Source organism: Pseudopodoces humilis, chromosome 5 (genome assembly GCF_049639895.1).
Source record: "Pseudopodoces humilis isolate 2021_Gansu_Grassland_sample_001 chromosome 5, ASM4963989v1, whole genome shotgun sequence".
Lineage (NCBI taxonomy): Eukaryota > Metazoa > Chordata > Aves > Passeriformes > Paridae > Pseudopodoces > Pseudopodoces humilis.
In genome coordinates this window covers 61887596-61909412 of record NC_142204.1, presented here as the reverse complement: position 1 = coordinate 61909412, position 21817 = coordinate 61887596, and the positions used below count along the sequence as shown (strand labels likewise).

The window sequence follows — 21817 nt, the reverse complement described above, 5'->3', positions numbered from 1 at the left end:
CTTTTTTCTTTTAGAGAGGGTATAGATATTAGAAACTACAACAGACTACAGACCATTAGATTATTTTATCATTTCTCAAATCAGTTTAACTAGCTGCAAAATTCAGTGTTCCAAGGAAATACCAAAATCTACTGTAACTATCACCACTGTTAGTTTGGCTGGCTTTCAAAATTATTAATCTATTGGTAATACTCCAGAAAGGGAGAAAGATGGACATTAAGGTCAGGGAATTAAAACAAGACAAATTATGCCAAAGAAACTCTGTCTTGAAATTGTAGCAGTCTAAGGAATTGTGCCAATTAAATACATTTATTTATTAATTTGTTTCTTTCCCCAGGGAACAGAGATTCCACAGTGTTACTGATTAGAATACTTGGGTCCTAAAGTAAAAAAGCCTTTTTACTGAGGCATGTCATGGTTCTTTTATTCTTTCATTTTTAAATCTCGTAAAATAACATCTACCTCACAGAACACAAATGACCTTGTGTGGCTCAGCTATCATTAAATTATTAATATAAATTCATCTTATATTAGAAGCATGCATGGTGATCAGATTTCAAGAAAAGTAGGTTTCTAAAGAAAGGAAGTAAGAAGAACCCATCCAGAATGTGAGCAAGAATTATATAACATGATTTTTTACTCTTAGCATATACTTGAAGAGCTTTTTCTATGATTTGTCTCATGGGTTTTCCATTGCTCTTCAGTGGAATGCAGGTATTTGAAAATCCTAGCTACAGAATCACGAGGCATGCATATTTTCTATGTACAGATCCATAGTTTGCAAAAAGGACTTGTTGTGATACTTTTTGCCACTACTCCTCGAAGTGATGGTCCACCTCATCACTCATCGCTGACTATTCTCTTCCTTCCCTCTGGAATATGTATCTCATGAAATGAGATGCACAGATGCAGTTTTAACCCTGCCCCAAATATCCTCCTGATACATCCTGCTCTACCTTCTTAAAGAGAGGACAGAAGAAATCCAGCCATTCATTATCTAGTTTTCAATTCAGAATGCACTTTATCTGACTGTAGCCTTGTCTAAAAGAAATTATTCCTCCCCATTTCAGTCATCTGTTTTTGCTATTGTGATGAAATGCCAATAACACTCAATAGCCCGTGCTACTGGCAATAAGATCACTGTATTGATTAAGGAACTCTTCCTTATCTAGGACTACCTGTAAAATAGAGTATTTTGGTATGACATGAAAAAGTTGAATAGCTGAAAAATAATTCCAAATGCTCAGTGTAGCATCTGAAGTATATCCCAGTACTGATGAATAACTATTCTTCTTTATTCACAATAAAAAATATCCTTAATACTCTTAATATGAAAATTGTTGCCTCTACCATCACTGGAATCAGATGCAAGGCAAAAATCCACAAGTCCTCTTATGACTCCTCTAGGGAACATGAGAGCAGCAGTAAAGATATAATCTATATAATTGACCATAATCTAGTCAAAGTTTCAGCTTTCATTTTGGAGTAACCGTGTATGAGTTCCTCCTGTTCTACTCTTTCAATAAAAAACCCTTCTGTATCATAGTTTAATGGAGTAGCAAGTTAGAGATATTTGCAATACAGTATTCTGTTTGTATTTTTTGCTTGCTAAGCTACAAGATTTTGGCAATACTCAGAAGTTAGTTCTTATTTTATCAAATCCCATATAAGAAACTAGAAAGGTTGAATGAATATGTACTGAATTTTGGTATGTGTAATCTTTGTTCACAATAATTTTTTTGTCAGTGGAGAACAGTGAGGTAAACTGTGATATCAGAAATCTTGACATGTGTGTCAAAAATGGATTTATCTTCATGTGTGAAGGTTTTCCACAGAATACAGGAAAATACAGTAGAAGAGAAAGTAAGATTAAGCTCTTGGTGTTGATTCTGACAATTGGATCCAGGCCTGACACTCTGGAAAATGAGTAGTTGCAGCTAGCTACCTTCTAAGGAGACTGTAAGCTGTGTGCTTGCGATGCCAACTCGTAACTCTAAATCATGACATTTCCAACTAAAGTATCATTAAAAATTGGGTGTTTAGTATTTTTATTTTTTTTTTTACTTTCACAAATAGCAACTGCAATTGTTCCTCTGTATTTTAACTGTTTCTAATGTTCCCACTCCATAGGATATAAGACTTAGGAAGCCTTAATTTTCTGTAGTTGGACAACTATGTAGTATTTCTGTAGTATGGATAACAATCATTACCTATCACCAATTCTAACTTCTAGTTCACATTTGAATTCACAGATGTTCTTTAAAATCTTTACTTGTCAGCTTTCTTTTGCCAAATGTGTGGCTTCTTAATTCCAGAATCCTTATAGAAAAAAAACACTTTTTTAAGAAGTTAAAAGAGTTGTGATTTCCATCAGAGTCATTATCAAGAATTCTTCTAGAGAAAAGATTTTTTATTTGTGCTAGGGGAAAAAAAAGACCTATAGAAGTCAAATATTATTTATTAAGCATACTTTACCAGTTTTGGTTTCCATTTGACAGTCAGTCAGTGCCTACAGAGTGAATGGCATTATTTGCTCTGCTTTTGAATTTGAAGGCATGGGATCTCAGTAACGATAACAGCTCCTGCCTTGCAATGAGGATGGTTTGCCTTCCTCTTTCACTGCATATGGAAGTAGGACCTGTGATTTTGTGCTGAAGAAAGAGTTTCTTCAGCCCATTTGTAGAGTCTAAAATTCACCTCAGACCTATGAAGTTTGTCTACCAGACACACTGTTCTTTATCCTCAGTTGCCAGGTTATATAATGACCTATATATTAGCCAAATTGAGTTCTGAGTGATCCAGAGTAAGGCTATGATTCAGTGATGGTGTTTGAATGTGGCTGCATTTGTACAGACCTTCAACTTATTCTTGTCTAAAGGATACATGTCCTTATTCTTGTAAATATGTGGGGTTTACCCTTTAAACCTCCCAGTTTATATTGCATGATTTTCCTACTGTGTATTGATAAGTGCTTTGACTGAAAGTGGATCTTTTAAAAGGTGCCTTGGAGCCACTGTAAATAGTCCATCATGGCACTTCAACAGTTTGACTGTTTAGTTTTGAGGATTTTTTTGTGTGTGTGTCTTCCAAAGCACATTTCATGAATCTTTTGTTTATTGTGAAGAAAGAGAGGCTATTTCTTATTCTGATAGAGCCAATGCTGAGGATGCACTCTGAATTCCATATAGCAGAGCAAACCTACAAGCCACATATTGAAAGAGAGACATGAAATGCATTTTCTGAACTCTCATGGCTTTTAGAAAGAAAGAATGCCTCCATGATGCCAAATCCACAAAAAGAGTCTCTTATGAATCTTGTGGTTGATCTCCAGAATGTGCTCATTACTCAGGCCTTCCTGATTCCCCCTACCCCTTCATATCTTCACAAAAATAATAAAAGCCTGATAGGTTGAAGATTACTATTGCATTATATAAATCATTTGAAATTGGCCCTTGTGCTCCAACATAGTCAGGGAGACTGAAGGACACACAGACAAATGTATGTTTGTGTATATTCCATATCCTTCTTTCCTTCCTTCTTGATTCCCTCTCTTAATGCCATTACAGAAACTTGATTCTCCTTAAGAAACCAAAATAAAAAATTTCAGTGAGTTACACCAGTGAGTCTGCACTGACTTTTTGGAATCACTCTTGATTTATATCTCTCTGAGAGTTAATTAAACTCTGAGGCTTAATGAGATCATTTAGGAACAGATCTGCAAGGACATACCATGGGGCTTTGTGCAGGTGAATAGGTCCAGTGAATGGACTGAGATTATTCAGCCTTACACATTTTTGCCGAATCAGGTTTTTACTTCTAATTTTAAATTTTAGTTTTTCTTTCAAGTTTTGAAAAAGATCTGAAATATTAAAATGTGTTTAATACTTGCAAAGAAGATTAGTAACTACAACTGCTTTGTTATGGCCGTACTGAAATATTTTATATGACTGCAAACACAGTAATTTCTGATTCAGGGTATCTATAAAGTATGTTTCCTAACAATACAGAGTGTAAAAGAATGCAGTGTAACCAACCAGGTACATATTAAAACAACAAAACTATAGTGTGTGATACAATAATTGTACAGAATGTTCCATGATGATATTGTCAACATTAAAGATAAGGCAGACTTAAAAAACTCAAAAAAACCCAAAAAACCTAAACCATAAAAAAAATAAAACCCACACTTTGAAGAATAAAAGGGAGAGCATTTTGTTTCTGACAAAAAGTTTCTGCAACAGCAAATATTACTATAAGAAAAAAGAAAATTTGAGGAAGAGGAGGGGAAATATGGACCAGTCATAAGAGACACAGAATAAGAAGAGAGGATAATAATGAATGGAACATGAGAGGGCAGGGCTGTGAGCCGCTGCCAGCGGGGCTCGGGGCGCTGCTGCTCTCCAGGGTCCTGAACCTGAGAGCCGCCACTTTGGTCAGGAGGAGCACGGAGAGGAGTAGTTTAATTAAGAAAATTTGAAGTGAATGGGGCCAAAATTACTGGAGAAACTTAAATGTTGGATTATTTTTTTGTGTGTGTAAATAAGAACATTCAGCAATTTTATTTATTAATTAATTTATTTATCTACTTCTTTGTTTATTTACTTATTGAAGTAGGGATTGTGTTTTGTACATCCTGTGCATTTCACTATGGTTCTTATGGAGAATTTCCATGTTTTTGCATACTCATGCACAATGTTTAGAAAAGAGTTTGATGTATTCTGCTGACACAAACTTCCCATTGTTGCATTCCTTGTGCACTAGATCTAATCAGAGATATGCTTCCATTCTGCTTTTCATACTGACTTAATTCCCTCTTCCAGTGGGCAAGCACACCACAGAGTGTTTCATTTACTTGTCATGGTGAGATCAGGAAATCTAATGTTAATTATTATGGTTTCAATTCCCAACTCAGCTGCCTATGTCAGATGTGCCACTGTGTGAGTGTTTGACTATTAATGACTAGCTGGAATATTACTATGTACAGTAGGAATATGAGGCTTGCTTTCTTTTTTTTTAAGCAAGATCTTCTAGAAAGAAAAAAATCAAAATGATACCAGAAATATATGTCCAATAATTGATTTAAATACAAAACTATCAGTTATATGTGTGCATATAAGAATTAAGTGATACAATTATTTGGACTTTTAAAAGGCATATAACATTTAAAACTCTGCATGAATACAGAGGTGGATACTATTAATTATAATAATAATACCAGATTCTTATTAATGAGAAAAATATTGTTGCACCTAGCTCAAATACTGAAAGTATAAGAAAGATTTATTAAAATAATTAAAATGGTAGGTCTCATATCTCATACATGTATATAGATACAATTTTTATATATGTATTTTGAGTAATTTAATGATTGTCTTTTGTTAATAGGAAACAAAAAATCCAGAATTTCAATTTAATCTCCTCACCTATAGAAGCCCTATTGATTTCCCCACATTTGAAATTTCAGAGTAGAAGAGCAATTTTATGAGAAATGCTTACCTCCTCTTCCCATACAACACAGCAGGAGGGGGAGAAAGAAAAAATGTGTCATAATTTCCAAATGTTTGGTTTCCCTAGAACAATCATATATGAAATTTTAAATCAGCCACTTCCCAGTAAAATACTGTTGACTTTAGAGGAGTATTACAGTCTTTGGTCAGTAATCTTTAGGGGTTACAATAATGAATGTGTTCCCTTTCTGTAAATACCTAGCTTAGGATTTGGCCTATTTGTGGAAAAAGTACAGACCTTCCATTTTCTTTTGCAAAGGTATTATAGCAACCCCATAAAAACATAACTTACTTTAAACAAGATATCTTAATATAGTGTATACAAGCAGAACACTCAAATGTATTTTACTTTCTTTTGTGAGTTCCTTTATTTTAATATGACATTAAATAAAGAACATTTTTATATTTACAATTAATATAAATATAATAAATTAGTACACTTAATGCTTTAAAAATCTGTTTTCTTAATTCATTATTAGCATTATCTTAATCAAAAATTTGCAATAAAAATTTTGAGAACTGTTTTAGAAGGAGGTTGTATCATATGTAGGGACTAAGGAGGACTGAGCAAACATGCAGTTGAGCAAATAATCTCTAGCAGATAATAACTTGGAAGCATAGTGCAATAATGCTAGTTTGAGAAGGCTCAGTCAAGAGCCTTGTTATTTTGCAATATTACATCCATTCCTCTTGCAAATTTAAATTTTCATATTCTTTCTGTTTCACTCCTACTAGAAGTAGCACACAGGATTAAAGAATGTTTGCTAAAATGTAATTTAGCTCTTCTTAAATCATGGTGAAATAACATTTAAGTAAAAACATAGTCATGGCATATTAATGTTGATACAACCACAGTGATTTTTCAAATTTATACTTTAATTGATATTTACAGATCAGGAAATTATTTTTCTCCCTGAAAAAGTTTCACAAAACTTATTACACTTGTCTGTTTAACAGAGGAAAAATAAACTTGCAAAAAATATTATTTCTATTTAAAATTGTATTTAATCATGATATCATTTACATAAAAGGAGAATTGGCAAAATCTTTGGCCACTTTTCATGGATTTAGGTTATTGTCTTTGCAACATACTAAGTGTCTTTAGCAAAAACATTTGGCATCTTTGTGGTTTCTTAAATTGGATGACAGAGCACTAGGGCGCAGTCAGAAAGATAGGTTAAGGATTTATTTTTATTTAATTTTTTCACATAACTTAAATACTTGAAATCTAGAAAGATTCTTTACAAACTATTACATTTTCTCAAAAGAACAAACAATTTATTTATTTTTTTTTTCTATCAGACAAAAGATAGTTTTGCATAATTAAAAAATGGTATCTTCCCAGTTCCAGAGAGTAAAACTATCAACACATGGGCAAAGTCATAGGTGCAGGAAGACATTCCAACTCTAGCTTCAAATAAAGTAGGTTACATTCTATAAACTCAGACCAGGTAGAGCTTTAATTTTTGCAGTCAGTGCCACAAGAGTTGTGTGATTATGCTGCTGTTTAATAAGGAATGGGGCATCTTTGTACGATACTTATGCTCTGGGAAAGAGGGGAAGAGGTCCTCTAATAAGAGAAGTGTGCTGAGTGAGTCAATCTAGTGCCATTGGAAGAAGAGTGAACAGTGAATAAACCAGTAATTGACATCTTGTGGTTACCCCTATTGTAATTCAATTAAACTGTATTGAGTTCCAGCAGGGGAAAGCGGTAGGGGCACAGATCCTCACTGCCATGCTACCATAGACCATCCTATGCAGGCACTGGAAACCAATTTAAAAACTTACTTATCCAAAATAACACATTTAATGAACACACTGTCTGAAGAGGACTATAATTATCTTCTCCTTCTCCTCATGAGCCTGAACAGGCAATATTAAAGCTTAAGGAGAAACAATTGAACTATCCCAAGAAAGTTAAATTAATATCCTCAAAAAAATAATCAGACATTTTTATGGGACTTTTTTCCCATCGCTACCCACTGGCTTCTGCCAAAGTTATTAAGGCTACTGTGTTTAGCAGTTACATGAAGACACTTAGTCTTCTCTGAAACACAAGTCTAAGAACAGATTGGCAAAGTAGTTTTATTGAAGTTTTGCTGGAAGCTGTACATTCCATTCCCCAAATACTCCACAAGTTGAATTTTATGGAATTTAATTGAACCTTGTACAAATTTTGTACAAGGAAATTAGTTTCACTGAGCCCAAGTGAGGCTGCATCTGGTGTGCTGTGTCTGGGCTCCTCAGTACAAGAGAGACCTGGTGCTCCTGGAGGGGGTCCAGTGCAGTTCTGTGAAGATGACTGGGAGACTGGAGAATCTCCCATATAAGGAAAGTAAAAGCTGAGGGAGCTGGGACTGTTCAGTCTTGAGAAAAGATGACTGAGAAGGGACCTTAAGAATGTCTGTAAGTGTCTGAAGGGAGGGTATCACCAGGATGAACCAGGCTCTTTTTGGTGGTGCTGAGCAACTGGAAAAGAGCAAAGGGAAAAAAAGCAGAAACTGATTCACCAGGAAGTTCCACCTGAACACAAGGAAGAGCTTCTTCATTGTGTAGGTGACCAAACACTGGAACAGATTTCCCAGAGAGGTTGTGGAGTCTCCCTCACTAGAAATAATAAAAAATATCTGGATGCAATCCTGTGCAATGTGCAACATACCCACAAGGGAAAAAAATGCATGGACATTCCAGCAGACCTGATGGTGAATTTCTTCCTCATTGCCAAAGGAATTTAGTTACTTCTATTTTTATCATTCATCTACTTTTTAAAGAAGGGAAAGTTTCCATAATTTCTTTTTGTGGTTTCCCGTAATTTGACAAGGAAAGGTCATGAATTCCAAAGAATATTTGTATTAATGTAGCTAATCATCTCTCAGTTCTCTCTGTCTCTTTGAAAGTCAAAGATAACAACTAATCCATTCCATGGAACAGCCTCTATAGTGACTTTCTCTAACATGAGTCACAGACCACACATCAAATGGCTTATTTAAAATGTGACTGGATTCAGACCACATCTTTATCTCAGCCTTCTTTTACTTTCTTCTTTGCAATCTTTAACCTGTGATGACAAAGGACTGTAGGTAAAGCCAAAACCCAAACCAAATCTACCTCAAAATTGTTAAATTTCCTGATGATAATTTACAGTATTTTTAAGGGTGGAAGATACTTAAAATACTGTAAATGCCATTTTTGTTGTGGTTTGCCCCATTGTATAAATTATGTGTGTAACTTGTATGCACTTGGATATTTTCACTTGTCACTAATATTGATGTAAAGGATCTGAAGTCAGTAGCTGTTTTCTTCCTTTAGCACTAATTTAGAAATGTAGACTTGAAAATTCTACATCGGAAGAGTAGTGGAAAAAGAAGCCATTTGTGCCTGTTTGTTGCACAAATTCAAAAAGACTTCATAAATACATGACATACCCGTTTTCCTACTGATTGAATATAGTTTCATTTTTAAGGATATACCTTTCTGACTTGCATATAAATTAGCTGTAAAAAAGATGCAAGCTATTTCTATGGCTTCTTTTAGGAATAAATCCAGCCTTAAGGCTGCTATTATTATAACTAAAATAGGGATTTTTATTGTTATTTTATGTAGATATATGCATTTTTTTACTGTTTTGAAATTAACATTGCAAATATTGAGACTACTTCTATCACAAAGTAGACCATTAATTTATTTTTGTCATGCCTCAATAATTTGATTATGTCTGTGTTGTTATTTGAATTAAAGCTCTAATTTTTAAAAGAGTATGATTTAAAACTGGTTATTCTTCTGGGAAACTTTCAAATTCCTCCCAAAAGATTACAGGAGATAAACTGAATGATTAAAAAAACCTGTATTTATTTCTTGAGTAAAGTATCAGTTTGTACTGATTTTTATTTTGATAAATATTACTGCACACAGTTTCCAAAACATAATTTTTATCTGCATGGTTGAGAGAAGTTTTCATCCATATTTATTACATGGTTTTATTAATTATGTATTCATGTCTTTACACATGATTTACATACCTAGTTGCATGTATACATACAGCTTTTAGATGGAAGATTAGCCTCCAGTTTTTTCCAGTGGATGAGTCCTGTACTTTTTACAGCATCAACATGTAAAGTCTGAATGTCTTGCTCCTGTCAATGTGTATGGCAGCCCAGACATTATAGAAGGCTTTTTTCTTTCTGGAAGCCTGAAATCATTGCTGTATTTCTTAGAAATAAAATTACTTTATTTTGAGAGTTGTAAACCATACTTTGCAATAGATGGGTGACCACAGCATTTCATTGTTGAAAAGCTCTACTGTACTCAGCTTTGCTAAAGTGAATGTTTTGATGACTGTAATAAGTGTGCATAAGATGTGATCCTCTCACTTATCAAGAAACTCATCACATTCAGTGGGAGTCCTGTGCAGAATGACACAACTGCATTCTAGTAGTTGACTACATGAGAAATTTGTCTAGCAGTCTCTGATACACACTATTGTAACTACTCCTAAACACCAGGCAGGGTAATTTGTGTCTATATGCCTTCTCAGCAATGATAGTTTAGGTCTATTTTTTTACTGAAAACAAGTCTTATGTTGACTTTATAACAATAATAAAAAGGTTGACAGTATCCAAGTTAGAAAACACCAATATACATGCCACAAGACCTAGCTTGGCTGGCCCTGCTAGCGTCTCCAGGTGAGTTACTCAGCTGGCTCTTGTATTTGACCCATTGCAGCCAGTAAACATCACTACTCTGCTTGCAATATTGTGGCTTCAGGAGGGTGAAAGGAAAGAGCTATTAATAGAGGAACTACATTTGGCTTCAGAGAGTGCCCAAAAGAACTGCAGAATTCCACCTGTAACCAGAAACTTAAGACAATTGAGATGAAACTGTTTTGCTCCTGTCTTGAGTTGGTTCATGTGGCCTTCATTGCTGGGGTCATCTTAAACATGTTCTAGTGTTAAGTGTGCAATGGTTGTTAGATACCTTTCTACAAGGATATGCTTACCTGGGCATGACAAGTGTCCCACTTCTGACTTTTTTATTCCATACATAATTAAATAAAATGTCGCAAAGCAAAAGTCCAGTGATTTATTTTTTTTTCCCCATGAAGACTGGTGTGAAATAATGCCTCACACACACACACACATATGTATATATATATATATATATATATATATATATATATATATATATACATACATACAATAATTATGGGAATTTTACCAGCCCCTTGGAGTCAGTCTTGGCTTCTGCTAAATGCTCATGGACTGTGGCAAAAAATTTTGTCTATGATAGGAATGATGTGAAGCACTCTTACTAGAGCATTACTGAAAAGGATGTGTCAGGGTTAAAAAGCCTTAAGTCTCTGAAAGTCAGAGCAAGAAAGAGTTGTTAGTCTAGTAGATATAATAATAGCCTAATGATATGGTGAAGCTAATCCATAATCTCTCATATAACTCTTTTCCCTTAGTATCCTAAAAGAAATCCAGATTGCTCCTTTGTGTACTTCACAAAAGAATTACCTAACATCATAAGAGTGATAGTGTAGAAAGCAGAAGGTGGAAATTGCATTCTGTGTGTAGTGCCAGAGGAACTGAGGTGTCTGTGGACAGATCTGCAGTTATTACAAGATGAGCAAATGGTTACTTGTTATCTTGTTGGAAATATTGGGAAGTTTTAGAAGTGCCTGTGTTGGATGGTGGATGGATGAGTAGGCTTTCTGATTTTAACCTGAGTCTTTAAGAATATGGTCATAGGAAAACAGGTTTAGATTTCTTCTGAAATAGATGACACCTTTCATCTACACATTTAGTTTCTCAGAAAGACTGATTAAGTGTGGATGCCTACTTTACCCTTTGTGCCTGGTTTTGTGGATGTTTCCTGTTTTTTACCATTTTATAATGAATGCATAGGTATATTTTGGGTGAAATTGTGGTCTAATTAAACACAATAAAATTTTTTTAATGGAAACTGAGGTTAAAAGCACAGTATTTTTCAAGACTCACAGTCTGTTTTCTACAAGATTTTCTTGTAGCATATTGTTTGCAAGTAATTCTGACTTTTGCAAAAACATTTGGGTATTTCTTATTACTTGGCAGTAACCAGGATTCCCACAGAATCTGAATTCTTTCAGTCTTTTAGAGCCTAAATTCTAAAGCCCTGCATAGTATGGCAGCTTTAATCAGGGTAATCCCAGTGAGCAGGGCCATTGGTTAGCCTACGATTCAGAAACTCAGTTTTAAATATAATAGCCCTTACATCAAAGATACTTTGAATTGCAATATAATAATATGAATAAAGAACTAATTTTTTTTTTTAGTTGAGTACAGCCCATTTGCTGATGAGAAATTAAATATGGCTCCAGCATAAATATTTAAAGATTGTATTGTAAAAAATGTACAATTGGGTACAATCTGTAAAGGGATACGGAACCAGCAGAGCATCAAAAAATAAAATTATGTTTATTTAGTAATAAGCCTCTAATTTTAAATATTTAGGAGCGTCATGGTATCCAAACTATGTATGAGTATTGCCACTGGAAAGTTTAATTGCATATCTTTGCGCTATGCCTCCTTGTGTGGATTGCCAGCGCAGAGCTGGAAAGCAGAAGGATGCCTGGTGATCTCCTCTGAGCCCTATTTCCCTCCCTGCTTTGTAATGTAAATGGCTAGTTTGAATCCCACCACGGATCCGTGCGCTCAATCCCCGAGCATCCTCTCCGTTTTTAACCGGAAGATCACCTGACCGCCCCCTGAAGCTGCCCCTTGCCGGAGGAATCTCGGCGCTGGGCTGGGAGGTGGCGGCTGCGGGGGCCGGCGGCGGAGCCGAGCGTTCCGGCGCTGCCGGGGGAGGAGGGAGCGGGAGCGCCGGGAGCGCCGCTGCCTCAGCCCTGGAGAGAGGGAAAACAAAAGAGCTCAGCTGCAGTTTTGTGTTGCTGTGTCTGGCTTAAGCAGAAGATTCTAGACATTCGTGCCGAAAAATCAAAGCACGGCTGAGACTACATCTACCGGGAAGATAATTTTCGTCCCCAGAATGGGCTGGATCCAGTACAGGTGGTTTGCAGATCATGCGAAGACAGACGGGCTGAGAGCCATGGAAAGGTGGGATAAGGCGCTGCCTTCTCTTTCTTGCCTTTTTTTCCTTCTCTCTCCGGATTTGTAAAGCGGTACAGATGGAACCTGAGTCAGGGTCACTTAAAGAGATTAGATGGGGTTTAATCCCACAAAACACAACCAAAATGGGAGACGCTACTGTGTTCAGACAGATGTTGAACCCAAACTTGTGCTGAGTTGGACTTGCCGTGAGCAATCCTTATGTAGCTTTTGATGTTGTCTTTGTTTAGAATAGTTCCTTCATGAAATACAAGGCATTAGGACAAGCTGCATGCTTCTGTAACAAATTGTCAGATGACTGTTCCAATGCTAATAGATTTTTGCCTGAGAATCTGCAAATGAAGGCTTTGGAGGTGAGTTTATGGAAATAGGAAGAGCTGTTGACTTTGAATTCCTTGTGATGCGGGCATGGTTAGAAGTTGAGCCGTGCTTCTTGTTGTACATTGTCTGAATTGTAACAATGGGCAGTTCAAGTAGAGCAAGTTTGAATGGTGTTTCTTCAGCAATACAAAATGCATTTCACTCGTATGATCTTTGGCTTTTCACAGAAGGCAAGGAATTTCGCCTTTCTTTTGAGGAAAAAGCCAACAGATTTTTTTTTTAAATATTGAAGAACAGGAGCAAATTAGCATTTTTATTTGAATGGTGGTTGTTAACACCAGCATGCCTAAACATCTAAAACATATCCCAGCAATTTCTGATTTCTTTTGCTGGGCAGATGCATTTCTTTTGTTCCTGAAAAATTTCTCTGCCTCTTTAGAACAAAAGGCATTTCCTTTTATTATTTATTTTTTTAAATGGCAGCAAGAGAGTTATATACAAATTAGCAATTTTATACAGGTTAATGCTCTGCTTCATTCTGAAGTAAACTGCCTTAAGGTATTAGGAGGAGAGGGGGTGGGCAAACCGGGGGAGGCTTGACCGATGCCCAAGAAATACTGAATTCAGATGGATTTAGATCATACAGAGAAGCATACATTTATCCGTAACTGGATTTCAGCTCCATGTCATGCAAAATCTGCAGACTATAGCAGGAAGACTCTTAGCAACCAATAAATCAGATTTGTAATGGGCCTTTAAAAATATCTGTGAGGGGTGACTGCCTGGGTCCCCTTTGGCCAAATTAAGATGCAATCTGACAGTACAGTAGCATCTGTGTGCTGACATTTTCTCGTGAACCTTGTGAAAAATGGCTCCAGATCTCTTCTTCGGTCCCCAAAAGACAGTTTCTGAATAGCCATGCATTTTTGCCTTGTATTGTTTGTTATAATCACCATTCTCTCTGGTAATGTCTGACTGGCTTGTTTTGCTTTGCTTTCTTTGACTGTTTGACTGGCTGAGGGGCTATAGTGGGCAGTGGTCGTTTTACCTGAAATCAGAACCTCCTGTCAATACTACAGCTTACAAAAAAGAAATATTTTTTGAAAGTGTATATTGCAAATGTGTTGTATAAATATTGCTAATAAAGCAGCTTCTGTCAGTTCTGCTGGAATTAGGTAAGTGGGTTGAAAAACATGTGTCTTAAATAATGTGCCACCCACGATACAGGTGAAAAAGAAATGTCAGCCGGTGGTGAGTACAACAGACAGGTAAAACTGAAAATCCTGACAAAAGGCACTGGAATAAAGTCCTCAAAGGCCAGAAGTATATGTATGGGTACAAGTGTTTGTTTATCCAAGGGAGAAGTTCACATTCAGATACTACAGGAGCGAGGGGGGAGGAGGAGCAGGGGAGGCACTCCTTTAATTGTACTACAAGTGTGCTGGGTGGAAGGAGCCCTACATGGAATGGCCATTCAGTCTGATTCTGCAGCTCTGCTCCAGCGTTCCTGAGCAGCAGCTGCAGCCCAGAGATGGGAGCAACCTCTGTCTCTCCACATGTGGGGTGATTGCAGGGCAACGAGGAAGGGGACCGTGTTTCTCCAGAGGGATCTGTGCCAGAGAATTCATGGGGCAACTGGAAATTTCTCTCCGGTGAAAACCACTTTTTAAATGTCCCTTCAGATAAGGTGGCTCCATAGCACAAAAGTAGGGCAAGCAGGAGGCAGAAGGGTAGCTGTGAGAAGTTGTCAGTAGTATGGATCCTCTCCAGAAAATGTGGCCAGTGTTTTTTGTGACTACTTAATAGTGCCTACTATTTTTGTTGGTGCTTAGAAAGCATGTTGTGTGAGTACTTATAAAACCCCCAAATGTTACTTGCCAGACTTGTTACTGTCTTTTGAGATTTTCATAGACCTAACTGCTTCCACTACTGCTGGAAAGGAGCAAAAAAGGAACTTTAACACTGTATGTAGATCCCATAGCTCCTTCTGTACAGGTAGATAATTTGACAATAGTAAACACTTGCTTCATGGAAAGTGACACAATTGCACATTGGGGTTGTGAAAAAGGAAACAAACATCTTGCAAACCATCAGACAAGCAGAAATGTCAATGAGAGATGTTCAAATAAATAGAGTTTAAAAGCTTTGAGTGACAGAAAGATTCCAGATGCCTTATTCACACTGACCATAGTTACAAAGCACTGGAATGCAGCTGCAGTTTTGGAAGGTAAACCAAAGCAGGCTGATTTTCAGGTGTGTATGTACATAATCAGTATAAAATGGCAGTCCAGTGATGAACAGGAACAAATTCGATTTCAGAACTTTACACATTAAGAAAAACTGGATTGAAGATCACTACAGGCAGAAAAGTTTCCAGAAGAAATTAAATGAGCAAATTTAACCCTAAAGAAACACACACATCCAACTAGGAGCGCTGTCTATTGATTATGTGGTTATTAAATGCAACATTATTTAAAGTGGGATTTAACAGTGAAAATCTGATTTAAGAAATTAAGAATGACTTTTGACTTTTATTGTAATCACAAAATGAAAACTGCCCAGGGACATTGCTTGGAAATACACAATGTATTTCTTGTGGTGCAGCACTGACACACTGGAACTCTGTAAAGGGGGAGGGGAAACAGATAAAATGGTGGCACTAGGAAAATTTCTCATCATCACTTTCTGAAAGCTGTGTAAATACATTCTGTGGATAAACATAAAAGTCAGGCTTGTCTTCTAGTTGCAATGAAAATAAATAATAACAAGAATTAGATAGATTAGTATATAGTAAAAGGAAAAAAGACACAGACCCAGAGTATTGAAGTCTGAGCAAATTATATTTACATTGAAGCACTCCAAGTAGGAATTGCCAGTGTTCCAGCTGACAGACTCATCAAGCAGCCCACCTATTTCCCACTTCAGTAGCAAATGCCTATACAGAAACCATCCTGCTCTCCCTGCAAAATAAGCTTAAGAACATTAAAGGCCATATAGTATTCCCGGCTGCCCTAATGCAAGCAGTTTAAATCAAGTTTGTTGTAAATGATGTCACTATAACAGAGCTGATTGTAGCCCATAGGGCCAAGAAAAGAGTATGGTCAGCAGCATAATTTACTTTCTCCCCACCACACCCCCCCCCCACTTAAGAATATCCCAGCTTTTCCTATTCCTCTGTCATTGCTTCCTCACATGTACAGCATACCCCAGACACACATGTCTGATAAAAGCACCAGACAAAAATTTCAGATCTCTCTTATCACTGTAGCAACTGTTCTCTGGCTACATAATGCTGTAGGATAAAGAGGAGGATGGTTCTTTTGGTGATCTTTGGTGTTTGTGTACAAAGTATACCTATGTTTAGACTGCCCACTATTTTGTAGAAAACAAAACACCAATAATAGAGTTAGCTGAAAATTGTAAACTGAAAGTTGGCTGTGTTCTTTCTCTAACCATGGAAGGTTAGGTTGACTTTTTCAACTAAATAAAGAAAACCACTCTCACCTGGAACGATGCAAGATGCTTCTAACCTGACATTGCAATTATTTTTCTGTTACCTTTCTAATTTCTTTGTATTTTGTCGTTCTAATTGGGAACGGCGGGAAAGAACGACACGGACTCTCAAGGGAGTCAGAACAGGAGAAATCTTCTAGTTTATTGCTCTAGGCTTGTTATATAGATTAGTTCATGGAAAGTACAGAAAGGAAACTCTTATTGGTCAGTAAATCACCACATCACCATCATTGGTCAGTGGGGCTCACCACCCCCTGACTTTCTCCTGCAAGGAAAACAAGGAATAGAAAACAACACCTGCAAGGCTGTTTTGTGTCCCTGAGGATTGTTTTGATTCCTCCTTAAAACTTCCCAGGCTGGACTTGAGAAAGCTATGCGGCCTGTAATTTGTACAGGCACTGTGGTTCAGATTTAGCATCCATAGTATCTCTCCTCTCATACTTTTTTTTCTGACTCTCCACAAACTTCTTTATTTATGTAAACCTTCTTTGATTTAACCTTACCAAACATCTATGACTTTTCCCTTCTGGCCCAGTTCTGGGACAGTGAGAAGCAATTTCTGCCACCAGGCCTTTCTTTAGTCCAGGTGAAGTCAGAATTTGGTGCAGGGGAACTAGGTCATAGAGAGGTGCATATCCAGATTCCTACAGAACACAATACTCTCAATCTTATCAGTCTTCCTATGACAAAAAGGAAATTATTTTTTATCCCAACTTCAGCCAAGTATACCATAAAGAATTTAGCAAACACTCCCATGGTTCAAACTGCTGAAGGGAATAATGAAAGCTGGTGGCTTTCTTGGGACAATTTTATAATCTGAATCTGCATCCTGAATACCTGTATGATCATATGAATGGTACTAAAGGAGAGTGGGGTTTACAGCTCAGTTTTGCCTCTGCTGAAATTGGTGCCAAGTTTCACTCTAGAGATGAGACAAGAGAACGTTTAGTAGAGAAAATACAATCTTGCAGAGGGACTCAGGTTAAACACATTTTATCACCTTCCTGGCAAAGAAAACAAGCAAATAGGATTGACAGTGGGTGATCACTGAACCTCTAACCCCCTAACTGTTATCCCTTATGAAAATATGAATAACAGAAAAAAAGTGCCTGGGAAAGATTCTTTAATCTGAAGGTATTAGGAGTTAAGTCTTTACAGCCATGACAATCCCCATTGACAGAATTGCTCATAACCCAGAGGTGATGGAATACAAATGGGCATGGATGTGGGAAGCATTGCAATAGAGAGTACATCACAATAAAAGCTCTCTTTCTCAGTTATCCTTTCCTTTCCAGTCAAATAAATAAATTGCAGTGAAATACAGTGTGAAGAATTATTGCCACTAGAGTGCTTTTCTGATGACAGAAATGATGTAAGCTATAAAAGTCTGTCCTAGATAACAAAAATTAAAGACTTGAAATTAGTAAAAACTCTACAAACTTCTGGTAAGTTTGTAAATATTGTAAAGTTTCTAAAGATTTAGGAATGCTTAGAGTCTGGATTGATTCAAGCAGACTAATTGGATATGGATTGTGTAACTTCAAACTTGGTCATCTGCTGAGAAAACTGCTTTGATGGGAACACAAAGCCTTGGCACACCTGTGCTGCTCCTCCTCCATCTGTTTCTTCTCCCAAGGTCCTGGATTAAATCTTCTGGATTGCTCATGACATTGGCCGAAGTTATTGTGATTGTATTCATCTTTGTGATGGCAGAAGCCATGATGAGTCCAGGAGGTGATAATATTTGTAATGAAACATTGGTGAGCAGAACCTCTGCAGGGACAGGACCTTCAGGGCAGAGTTCCCTTTCATTAAAGGATTTTTCACCTTTAGAATCAGCTTTTTGGAAGAAATTCTGAAAAGTAACTTGGCATCACCCTGTAATGCTATACAATCCAGAATTTTCTATTTTACAGCACATATAATCGAAAGAGGTATGAGAAACACTCCCTTTGTCACTAATTAAGGTTCTCTATCACATGGTTGAGATCAAGAACCTCTAAAAGTAAAGCTTGATTATGACACTAGCCACTGGAATATTCCATAAATCTAGAACATCTGGGGAGAATTGCAGATGGCTGAGTAAAGGAGCTTGATTGGATCATAATTGTTCACTGTTTGATCACATAATTGGCTGGGGCAACTGGAAATGCGTGTGCCTCTGTCTTCAGAGCTCTGCAGCTCCTGACTGACAGAAGGAGACAGCAGTTTTGGTGTTTCTTGTTTGGATGATGTAATAGCAAGAGGTTCTGGAAAATACAAGTGAACAGTTTGTGGAAATGCAAGTATCATTACACGCCAGAAACCCTTATGGGATGAGTGACAGCTGTCCCTCAGACAGCACTAGGAGGAATTTGCTGCACAAAAGGAAAGAGTAACTCCAAACTTCCCTAGCTTTTAAATGGCTGGATTTTAAAACCTGGAATAACTGAGGGGATAGTCTGTTCCCATTCTGTCATCGCAGCCATCAAATGCTGTTGTCGAACCAACTGCAGCGACATAACCATCAAAAAACACCTGCCTGTGTGCCTATTGGAAAGTCCTTCTGAAAAAGGAGGAGTGTGCCAGTAGGGAGCTCTTTATTGTGTTAGGTTTTTTCCTTCTGCAGATTCAGCAGGTGCTATATATTATCCTTTACAACCTTCAGCCATTTGGAGCTAGGACACTGTAATTATGTTCCCTGTCCATGGAAGTTACTGACTATTACTGTGTGAAATACGAGCCCTGCTCAGAATTCAAAACTAAACCGAGGAAGCATGTTTGCTGCTGTTTTCATACCAACAGAATAACAATTGTTCATTTTCAGTACTGTTCATTTACACTAGTAAATGCTCTCTGTCCCTTAAATGATGGTACCTACATAAAAAAACCTTATTGCTGATATGTAAAGAAGTCAAATTCTCAGTGTTTAAAGTTCTCTCCTACAAGTGGCAGTTTACATTTATGTAGTTAATTTTATAAAAAAATTCATAGAGGTTCACTCCTTTGTAAATGTGCAAATAAATTGGGCGGCTGAGACAGAGAAAGTGCACAAAGTTGCCTTTGTATGTGGGTTGGTCTGTAAGTACCTGTACCTGGCTCCCCCAGTGATTCAGTAGCACAGGAGAAAACAAAGTTGGGTTTCCTATCTCCTGCTGCTCCTACTTTTGCAACCTCATCCACATGAGAATTGCCTTCTGTGAAGTTTCATCACTTTCTGACTAAAAAGATGTAACCTGTTTTTATCTTGCTCTGTTCTCCTGGAGTTATTCCTATATGGGGGGGTGCCTTGCACACTATTCCATTAGGATAAATAATGTATGCTGTCTATTGTGTTTCGAAGAATGTTTCGAAGAATGCTTCAAAGAAAGCTCTCCATGGCATAGTTATGATTACAAGCAGGAAAGAAATAAAAGGAGAGAGAGCACAAGAAAATGTAGGTGCTTTGGTATTATCTGCTAGTTCAGCATTACAGCACTTGATAATAGTGTGCTTCTTCTGCCACAGCTCTTGGTGATAGCCACAGCAGTCCATGAAAAAGATCTCTAGCCTACAGCTGCCCTAAGAACAAGGAGAAAGTTTTTGTTGCTCTGTACCTTCAGGAGATAAGGTTCAGACTGTCCTTGACAGAGATGCACTGCAATGTGACCAGATCTCGAATATTTTCTTGTCCTGTTCATTTCTTTTTCCCACTTTCATTTTACTAGGAAGGTCCCACATGCCCCCACAGTCTCTCAGGGGAATGACCATGGCATTAAGAAGCATTGATGTTCTCAGTTTGAGGTTCTTGGCCCACATCAGGTGAATGAGTCTGTGATAATTTCTACAAATGTTGGTGCACCAGACCCAGCCACTCTGGTGTGATAACTCCTGAAGGTAGAGGACAAACTCTTACCTCCTGCCAAGCATTATTTTTTTAATGTACCCTGTGTTTTTCAATCACTTCTGTATATAAAGCTTAGTATACATGAATTATCCACTGTAATAAGAATATGTGATCAGACAGTCCAGATTCCACCTTAATAGCAAATACAAAAATTACTGACAAAATATGCTAAATGTTTGATATGGAATTTGCTTCCCCAACTGGAGTAACAGCGGGTATTTGGCCCAACATCCCGTTTTTCACACTGAGAAAGAGTAGCAGCACTGGGCCATGTGGGGTAATACTTTCCTTTTATGCCTCCCAGTTTCCAATATAATTCGCCAAGATACTGGGATATTTTCCAAGTGATATGACATTCTTGTTCTAAAGCACAAATTGATATTTATGTGGCCACACAATGCAGAAGAAATGTCATTTCCAGTGTTGTTCTCATGGACACATGCTCATTGGTGTGTATGCAACCAGACCTTTACACCTCAGTACAGGGTGACCCAGTCATGGAGGAAAATTGGTTTGTTCTGCCTTCACCTGAGCTCACTGCTGCCTTGGTGATGAGCCTTATATCTTCAAACACATCAGACCTTCCTGCCATCATTAGAAACACTTTAAAACTTTAAAAGTCAAAAGCCTTGAGTTTTGGCTAAATCAGCATGTAAATCTGAAAATGTGTTTCATTTGTGATAAAGACATTTCTGTGCATGTGAGTCATGCCTGGAAAAGGCAATGTACAGTAATCCAAAAAGAAAAAGAAAAAAAAAAGAAAAGGAATCAGAATAAACTCTTTTTCAGGAAATTACTATCGAAAAAATCTAGGAAAGTGTTTGATGTATAATGTGCCTCCTCTTCTGGGATCACAGTATTTTCCATCAAATCACTTCTCTGTTACGGGAATATTTTTCCCCTCTTTTTTTTTTTTTTTTTTTTTTTTTTTAGGCATGCCTTTTTTGAAATGCCAGTTCATCTTATCACTTTGCATATGAATTTGGTTTGTCTATTTGTTCATCCTTTTTAGGGTTCTCCCTTTCCCCAAAGGTGTGAGGGGAGATTGGATCGAAATAGATAGGTGTTGACGAACAAATGCATTTTGATCTTTGAGTGCAGTACAGTTGTCTGTAAGAGACAGCCTCTCTTTGCCCTTAAAATTACTGACCTTCTCTCTGAAAATGGCTGTTCTTGAGCCTTGGTGTGAGCATCTTACAGTGACAGAGAGAATTGGCCATTGTCAACAAAGGTTTGTAACCAACTATTTCTGCACCAAGAAGTCAGTGGGAGGGAGAGTGTTTAACAAGCTGAGTGAGTGGCACAGAGGAAGACAGGGCATGGAGAGGAACTGAGAGCAGAGGGCTTGGAATAAAGGACCAAAAAGGAAATAAATCCAACAATTCACAGAGAAATAGAGAAGACAACCAAGAACAAAATTAAGAGAAATGAGAAAGAAAAATTAAAATGTATGACTGCAGAAACAGGAATCCTTATGCATATCCTCAAGCTGTCATGGTAAAGAATAT

The 21817-nt window shown here is 37.2% G+C and overlaps 1 protein-coding gene across 12 annotated transcripts in view; it reads left to right on the top strand.

Moving 5' to 3' along the window:
* The window catches only part of MAGI2 (membrane associated guanylate kinase, WW and PDZ domain containing 2), a 708943-nt gene that overhangs the window by 312774 nt on the left and 374352 nt on the right, over nt 1-21817 (top strand). The window contains exon 1 of one of the 12 annotated variants that reach the window (XM_088054942.1): nt 12411-12598. The exons of the other annotated variants lie outside the window; for them this stretch is intronic. The gene's annotated coding sequence lies outside the window, so the exon portion shown is untranslated. Of the gene's footprint in view, nt 1-12410; nt 12599-21817 lie in introns of those variants that run through there. 12 annotated transcript variants of the gene reach the window in all.